The sequence below is a fragment of the Rhincodon typus genome, chromosome 19 (assembly GCF_021869965.1).
Source record: "Rhincodon typus isolate 14 chromosome 19, sRhiTyp1.1, whole genome shotgun sequence".
Classification (NCBI taxonomy): domain Eukaryota; kingdom Metazoa; phylum Chordata; class Chondrichthyes; order Orectolobiformes; family Rhincodontidae; genus Rhincodon; species Rhincodon typus.
In genome coordinates, this window is record NC_063350.1 from 21,429,057 (window position 1) to 21,438,970 (window position 9,914).

Consider the following 9,914-nt stretch of genomic DNA (forward strand, 5'->3'; position numbering starts at 1 on the left):
TAGACCCTTCTTCAGAAATGAAGAATTTCTGAAGAAGGGTCTAGGCCCGAAACGTCAGCCTTCCTGCTCCTCTAATGCTGCTTGGCCTGCTGTGTTCATCCAGCTCTACTCGATGAAGGTAGAGCAGTGGGTGTGGTATATATGGATTTTAGCAAGGCATTTGATAAGGTTCCACACGGTAGGCTCATTCAGAAAGTAAGGAGGCATGGGATTCAGGGAAATTTGGCTGTCTGGATACAAAACTGGATGTCCAATAGAAGACAGAGGGTGGTAGTAGATGGAAAGTATTCAGCCTGGAGCTCGGTGACCAATGGTGTTCCACAGGGATCTGTTCTGGGACCTCTGCTCTTTGTGATCTTTATAAATGACTTGGATGAGGAAGTGGAAGGGTGGGTTAGTAAGTTTGCCGATGACATGAAGGTTGGTGGAGTTGTGGACAGCGTGGAGGGCTGTTGTAGGTTGCAACGGGACAATGTCAGGATGCAGAGCTGGGCAAAGAAGTGGCAGATGTAATTCAACCCAGAAAAGTGTGAAGTGATTCATTTTGGAAGGTTGAATTTGAATGCAGAATACAGGGTTAATGGCAGGATTCTCGGCAGTGTGGAGGAACAGAGGGATCTTGGGGTCCACATCCATAGATCCCTCAAAGTTGCGACCCAAGTTGAAAGGGTTGTAGAGAAAGCATATGGTGTGAACGCTTTCATTGGCAGGGGAATTGGGTTTAAGAGCCATGAGGTTATGCTGCAGCTCTATAAAGCTCTGCTTAGACCACACTTGGAATATTGTGTTCAGTTCTGGTAACCTCATTACAGGAGAGATGTGGAAGCTTTAGAGAGGGTGCAGAGGAGATTTATCAGGATGCTGCCTGGACTGGAGGGCAGGTCTTATGAGGAAAGGTTGAGGATGCTAGGGCTTTTTTCATTGGAGCGAAGAAGGATGAGAGGTGATTTCCCAGGGTGGAAATGACTATTACGAGGGGGCATAATTTTAAGGTGATTGGAGGAAGGTATAGGGGAGATGTTAGAGGTAAGTTCTTCACACAGAGAGTGGTGGGCATGTGGAATGCACTGCCGGCAGTGGTAGTGGAGCCAGATACTTTAGAGGCTTTTAAGCGGCTCTTGGATAGGCACATGGAGGATGGTAAAATGTAGGGTATGCAGGGTAGATTGATCTTAGTAGGATAATAGGTCGACACAACCTCATGGGCCGAAGGACCTGTACTGTGCTGTACTTATCTATGTTCTATGTTCTTGACAGCAAGGAGTCTCTTGTTAAGGAGAAAGAAAAGAAAGTTCTTGTAAAATGATAAAAAATGTATAACAAATTCATCAATAGTGTCATATAGAGAAGCTAACATCAATAAGGTCAAAATGAAAGAAAGAAAAGGAGGGAGACATTCCAACTTCTTAATTAGATAGATTGTGAGTTATCGTCATTTCTTACAAAACGTAATTTTCAACCAAAGATTTTGACAGAGAGCTAGATTTGAAGGGAAAGACATTTTAAAGAAATTGGTTGTGACTCAGTTACTTGCACTGTCACCTCTGAGTCAGAATGTTGCAGGCACAAGCCCACTGTAGGACTTGAACACAGAAACCTGGGCTAACTCTCAAATGCGGTATAGAACTGAGGAAACTCAGATAACATTAACCGTGCCCTATCTGCCCTCTCAGGTGGAGATAAAAGATCCACTAGCACCATATTAAAAAGCGCAGTCAAGTAATCCTCAATGTGCTACCAAATATTTATCCCTCAATCAATATAAATAAACAAAATACCTGGTTAACTATATATTACAATTTGCGGAAACAAATCTGGCTGCTGTATCTTTACATTTCAGAGTTATCTCATTGTCTGAAAAGTACTTTGGGGCATCTTGAAGGCAATGTATAAATGCAAAACACTTTTATGTATACATTTCTACAATAGATGCATTTAGATTTAACATGAGTCTAAAGAAGATCAGGTTCTGGATATAGCAACCAGCAGCAATATAATAGAGCTTGCCACTGACCTCAGAAGTAAGCTGCCAACAAAGTATTAACTGAATCTAGTACACATATGTCCTCTGTTCCAATGTCAATTTGAAATTTGCAGGCGAAGTGTCAACCCACGACAGGTCAATAGCAGGCATGCTGTTCAACCAAACCAAAAGATGAATACTTAGGGATGGCAAATACAAATATATATTGTATTCTTAAAGGACATGGCTTGAGTACTGCTGAAAAAAAAAACATTTTGTTTTGCGATGATCAGAACAATTTGTAAGCATACCAATTCAAGAGGAAAACCAACACTTCTACTGCATGAGAGGAAAGTACTGATTGGTTGGCATGGGATTCTGATTGGTAGAGGTGTTGCCATGAAGAATATACCAATTCATGATGATTGACAGTTTAAATTTTAAACCAGGAAGGTTGATTCTGATTGGACAGGTCATTGTCCTGAGAAAAATTGAAACGTGTACTTGATTTGAAGGAAGAAACTCAAATATTGGAACACAAAGGTTCTTGTGAAGATTTGTAATTGGGTTGTGGATGAGGTTGTTGGCTTGCTCATTGAGCTGGCTAGTTATCGTACAGACATTTTGTCACCATGGTAGGTAACATGATCAGTGTGGCCTCCGATGAAACAATGTTGTTCTACTTCGCTTGGAATTTGTATGATTCAGTCTGTTAAGTTGGATTGTGTCATTTCCAGTTCTCTTTTGCATTGGGAGCAAAAACAAAGTTGCTGGAAAAGCTCAGCAGATCTGGCAGCATCTGTGAAGAAAAAAACAGAAGTAATGTTTTGGGTCCGGTGACCCAGAGTTCTGAGGAAGGGTCACCAGACCCGAAACATAACTTCTGTTTTTTTTCTTCACAGAAGCTGCCAGACCTGCTGAGCTTTTCCAGCAACTTTGTTTTGGTTTCTGATTCACAGCATCCGCAGTTCTTTCAGTTTCTCTTTTGCATCGGTTTATATATGGGGTCTAATTCCACGGCTAGGCAGCTGGAGCCAACCACAGACACGCACGGGAATTCCTAGAGGCCTGTTTTTCAATCTATAATGTAATCAGCAAACATGTGGAATTAGACCCCATATACAAACCCATGCAAAAAAGAACCAGAAATGACACAAGCCAACTCAACAGACCGGATCATTTATATTCCAAGTGGAGTAGAACAACATCGCTTCATCGGAGGCCGCACTGATGATGTTACCTAGCACTGTGGCGAAATTTCTGTCCGATAACCAGCCAGCTCAGCGAGCAAGTCAACAACCTCATTGAAACACAAACTTAATTTCCAATCTTTCGAAGAATGTAATTAAATATGTTAATCTGAAGGGATGAAATTAATCAAGTGTAAAGTTTTTTGAGAACAAGAGAGTTTGTTCAGCATATTTGTGACTTAGTACGCTGTTAACAACTCATTTACTCCTGGTTAAACGAGGCTTAATCCAGAGTTTAAGAATAGTAGGCAAATATTTGAAGTTCCCAAAAACTCAGTTGTTTCTATTTTGATTCTGTTTGCAAAGACTGTAATGGTGCAACCTTCAGAGAAGCAGAGTATCACACAGTAACTTCTAGATTTCCATTTTTGTGGATGCTGACTGTTGCCGTCAGTTTCACACAAAACTAATGGCTGACAGTCTTATCAATATAAGTACCACAGATTCTGAGAGATTATGGTTATAGATAAAATGAGGAAACTATTTGCACTCATAAAGCACTTTCTTGAAACTCTCATAATGTAGATAATGCTGCAACGGTCTTTTCTATACAACAAAGTCCACAAACAGCAATGAACTGAATAACTGAGATTTTTTTTTTGATTGCGAATTGTTGGTCAGCAAAACTGAGACATTACTCTTCAAGTACTAACATGCAATCCTTAACATGCTTCTGAAAAATGTGCTTTGGTTTAATGTTTAAACAAAAGGATTGGTTTCTCCAATACTTCAATACTTTTTCAGCACTATTGACAATTTATATTGTAGTCATGACTCTGGGAACTTTAACAGCAATTTTAGAATGTGCAAGTTTATTTCTTTAGGGAGGCTGGTGTATGAAAATTATTCTTTAAATGTAGAGATTTAAGCTAAAAGAAAGTGGATATCCTTCCAATTAAATAAAAAAAAATCAAATTAGTTACTATTCGGTCGTGCAAAGGTTAGCGTTTGTTCAGACATTAAGGTTCCATTCATGTTTGTGATGCCTTTGTTTTCAGAAATTGCACTTGTGAATCATTTGAAAATCAATGATCTGACATTTACGTTTTGACTGCTGTGATGCCTCAAAAATATTAGCCTAATTTCCATGCTTAACTTCCGACATCACAGCTTGAATCCATAACTTAAAGGTAGGAGTGCAAGGTAAAACTGTAATACATGCACAAGCAAGCAAGGTAACACCAAAACCTACCTGGCCACTTTTCTGTTTCCAGTAAATAGAATAATCATTTTGTTTTGTTATAATGTTGATTTTTCAGCAACTTGTGGTATGTTGATCAGATTTGTAATTCAAATCTGTCTTAAATACTTCTGAAAACTTAAAACTACATAATTGTTTCCATTTAACATTTTACAAAGAAATATCAATTATTAATGTGAGCACAATTCATTGACCTCAGACTTCAGTGAACTGAAACTGGCATTATGTATGCACTCAAGATGTATATCTGATCAAATTTACTTTGACTGACAGTTCAGTTGTCCTTGAAGGAACATTGAATATTTTTGTGCTTAAAATATTAGTTCTCTTAAAGTATGTTTTAGTAAATTAAGAAAAGATTCAAAATTTAGTTATCCATTTCAAAGTTCTCTTGCATTGTGGAGTTTGTCCCAATATACCAACATAGGCAATTCATTTTATCCTGTAAGCAACTGGAAAGTAAAATATGTCTCAGTGATGAAGTAAACATAAAATTAATTTATTATAAATAACAAAGGCAAATAAGTTGGTCACTTTCTATCTTCTAAGGTACTACACCAGAATGAAAATCTAATCACTAAGATAACCCTGTGGAATTAATTAGAAAACTGTAAATGATATCCCTGGGGCAATGGAAAGATTGGAATAAGATGCTCAGGCTTCATCTGTGTAACATGGTAAAGTGGCTTTAGATGAGAGCAGTTATATTGTAAATGTCAGAGCAATGATTTTGGAGTGATTGCAAAAATGCAATGTTTGAAAATCAGGCATTGGAGAAGTGCATCAAGACTTAATGTTTGAATAAAAGCTACCCCTATGAGTGACTAAATGTAATAAATTTGAGTTTTAATTCTCTTCCACAGGAAGGATATTTGTTTTCTTTCTGTTTAAATCCCTATGTCTAAGAGAATCATTCTTATATACACAAGATTCCTTAAAGAAATGGGCTGTCAGGTTCGAAAATTACTGTTAAAGCAGTTTGAGGCATGACTTCAACAATTTAATAATGTTGCTCTCACTGTGCAAATGACAAATATATTCTTTTAAAAAAGACTGATGAAAGTATAGATCTTATCTGATCGAGTCTTTTTTGACTGCAAACTGCAGGCAGTGAGTAAGATACAATGAGGACAATTTGCCACATCAGTAACACTGGTCAGGAGCCTCATCATAAGCTCTGTGATCTGGGAAATCACAAGGATGCTATTCATAATTTTTGTGCATGGATGGAAAATTATAGGCATCGGGCTACAATTTATTTCGCAAAGCTCACCATCTGCACAGCTTTTTGTAAAATCGATTCTAATATCCACTTATAATTTGCATCCGTGTTTGTAAAAAAATCTTACAAAATCAATTTACTTTATTTATTTGGAGTACATAATTTTTGATGTATGCTTTAAAAGAGATGTGCAAAAATAATCCTTCAGGCTCAGCAAATAGCTTAGTGGATGGGAAACAAAATGTGATATTTGGGGTTGCTTTTTGAAGTTGGTAGTGGTGTTAAGAGGAATGCCCCTTTAAGATGCATCAGTTAAATTTTAATCATGATTTTGCTAATGAGTGCGAAAAAGCTATTTAACATGTAAATCTGGTATCTCCTGAGAAAAGGGTGAAACTGATGCTATCGCCTCCAACCAGATTGCCTTTCATTAACTTGAACCTCTGCTGCCTATTTACTAACATAGCAGTAATTAATAAGACATATTTTTTAATAAAACAGATTTACTTGAAATAAAAATACATAGTTTATTGCAGCCGTGCAACACAGGATGATATTATTCATTCTTGTCATGAATGAGTCGAGTGCTTGGTTACTGGAGTGTTGGTGGAAATCAATAGGCGAGATGTAGTAAACATTGCACTACTCTACGTGTTAAATTTACAGCATGCTCACTGGTATCTTTCAGCCATAACATATGCAAGCACTGTTTTATTTGTTGTATGCTATAGATGATTGGAGTCAGATAACTCTATTGTAACGAATGATATTGAATTTACTGAAACAGTTATAACGTAGCAACAATATTGATTTTGTAGAAATCCAATATTGCAATGGAGAAATGCAGTAGCTGCAACGTTGAAGAACAAATTTATTTTACCCATCTCTCAGAACCAATCAAATAAATGAGAAATGACATGGCCAAAATGGATGTCATATTTGTTTATAAACATAAAAAACAAATTTCACCTAGTATATCTCTCATGATTTATATCTAGTTTCAACAATACGGAAGGATGCTTTCTCAGATTTGTACAACTATTGTGCTCCCAAAAGCCATAATACTTCTTTTCAATGAAATAGAAATGCTTGAAATAAATCTCCAGAACTGTATTTTTCTTTGTCAATAATGTACCTCCCTGGTTATGTGCCTTATAGTTGCATTCATATTTAATGTAATAATGATTTAACTCCAAATAGTTTATTCCAAAATACTGGTTGTAGAATATACAAACAAATCCAGTTTTAATGTATAATGATGTTGTATGTCTTCTAAGACCATAACAGTTTTAGGCAAAGTTTGGAAGATTGTAGATTTTAGTTTCATCTGGAAATATTGCTTTGGAATCTCTACTTCTATCTTAGAGAAGTATCATATTCTTAACTTTAGAATCTTTCACAACAGATGTCAGTCTTCTCGTCATCTTAGTCTGGAACATGATGAAGTCCCACAGGTACCACCACACACAACTGGCAACCAGCAATGCAGTCCACCTTCCAATCCCATCATGTGATGCAAATGGAGTTCAATCTAGATAAATGTGAGGTGCTGCATTTTGGAAAGGCAAATCAGGACAGGCCTTATACACTTAATGATAAGGTTCTGGGGAGTGTTGTTGAGACCTTGGAGTGCAGGTTCATAGTTCCTTGAAAGTGGAGTCACAGGTAAATAGGATAGTGAAGAAGGTGTTCGATTTGCTTGCCTTTATTGAGCAGTGCATTGAGTACAGGAGTTGGGAGATCATGTTGCAGCTGTGCAGGACATTGGTTTAGCTACTATTTGAATACTGTGTGCAGTTCTGGTCTCGCTCCTACAGAAAAGATATTGTGAAACTTGAAAGGATTCAGAAAAAATCAATAAGGATGTTGCCAGAGTTGGAGAGTTTGAGCTATGGGGAGAGGCTGAATAGGCTGGGGCTATTTTCCCTGAAGCTTTGAAGGCCGAGGGGTGACCTTATAGAAGTTTATAAAATCACGAGGGGCATGGATAGGGTAAATAGACAAGGTCTTGGGGGAGTCCAAAACTAGAGGATATAAGTTTAAGGTGAGAGGAGAAAGTTATAAAAGGGACCTGAGGGGCAAATTTTTCACACAGCGGGTGGTGCATGTATAGAATCAGCTGCCAGAGGAAGTGTTGGAGTCTGGTACAATTACAACATTTAAAAGGATCTGGATGTGTATTTGAATAGGAAGGGTTGAGGGAAATGGGCCAAATGCTGGCACGTGGGACTAGATTTATATAGGATATCTGGTTGGCATGGATGAATTAGATTGAAGAATCTGTTTCTGTGCTGTATATTTCTATAACTCTATGACTCTAATTAAGTTACCTTTCTATAAAATTACGAGTATTTCTGAAAAAGACACTCTTTGTTGCAGCTTTTCATCTGGTTTTCAATTTTCAAGATAAATCAAAGTAAAATGAATTGATTGGTAAGTGGAACCTGATTGATAGAGGCGTTGCTTTGGAGAATGTACCAGTTAATAATGATTGAGAAGAAGCTGCCAAGCTTTGTTTAAATTTTAATTAAGGCTGGTTAATTCTGGTTGGTAACGACATTGTCCTGAGAGATTACCCAGAGAATGGCCGTCACCTGTTTTGTTGCTTCGATATGGACACAAGAGTATATACATCTCATTTTTGACTTCAAGATGACTCTTGAAATTCTTTAAATCAGCTAACCTTGATAATGGTTGAAATAATATTTGCCTGTCCAGCACTAAACATTGTACACACAGAAAAGAGTGAAATGGCTTTTGTTTTCTACTATCATGTGTTGCTCCATCTACTAAGAACACTAATCCTACAAGTATCGGTATGACAAACAACATTCTGCAAATTAAATAAATAACTGCACCTGCCATTACCAGTTGGTCGCGATTTAATCATGTATAACAAAATAAAGGCCATTTGATGACTCTAAGCCGATTGTAAAATGTCTATTCATTTATATTTTGTATCAATAGTCTTAGTTTGGATCAATTGGTATGGCTCCCACACCTCTGAATAAAGAAGTTAAGGTTCAATCCCCATTAAGCGTTTCTTTGAAGCACTGAATGACTGCTGTATCTTTGGGGACACTATCCTTGAGTACTGCTGCTGAAAGATCAAATGAAGACTGCTTAAGTGTTCAGGTGGGTGGAAAAATGTCCAGGAAACCATCTGTAGACGAGCAGGGAGTTCTTTCAGTATTATTGACTAAGATTCCTCCCTCGCCCAATATCTGTAAAAGCTGACATACTGGTCAATCAATCAATTTTTATTATTTGTGGAGCCTTGGCAAAAATAACTTCGCATGTATGATTGTCTATGTGACTGCTTTTCGGTTGTAATTCATTGAGTATATGAGCTACTGTATGATGTTCTGAGGACCCAATATTTGTGACCAAAGTAATCAGATGACTTTTGATGTTAGGCTGTGAACAGTGTCCATAATCCTCATGCCTCAATAACACTTAAATTGGGATTAGGTGAGCTTACAAAGTGCCCAAGGATCCAGCTGAAAGTATATTGTAAATCAGGTTGAACATTGATTAAGATTTACGCTGCTTTTTTGGTTGGTACAAAGCCAAAATCACTTTGCCCTCTGTTAAGCTTGCAGTATAAATGTATCCTCAGTGATTAAGCTGTTCCATTCAACAGGAGCAGCTTATTTTATGGAGTATCAAAGTATTTTAAGAATTTTGTGTAACCTAGTAAGTGGGTTTACTTTAGTGTAATATCCATATTTCAAATCACTTTCAGAAATAATATATAGAATCTTCTGCTACCAGAGGTAGTGATAATGGAAACCAGGTTGTCATTTGATTAGATGCGTAGTGTTGTAGCAAAAGGTCACCACCATTCATTCTTCACCTGAATAGGTACTGGGTCACCCTGTCAAAAACTGAGATTAAGCTTCACTTAACAGCCTCAAACTGCCACTACTGGGATTGACCAAGTGGAGCTGTCACCATGTGGCATGCACAACATGTGGACCACTTGTCACCTCTCCGTGGGGTGGGATCCTTTGAGCAAAAGCAATCACTGCCTGATTGAGCTGTGCGTTGACCCACAATGCCCTTAGGGAGGGAATCCCAGGATTTTGATCCAACGACAGTGAAGGAATGGTGATATATTTCCAAGTCAGGATGGTGATATGTTCGGGGGTGAACTTGCAGATGGTGGTGTTCCCATGTATTTGCTGCCATTGTCTTTCTGTATGGAAGTGGTCATGGTTTTGGAAGGTGCTGTCTAAGGATCTTTGGTGAATTTCTGCAGTGCAACTTCTAGATAGT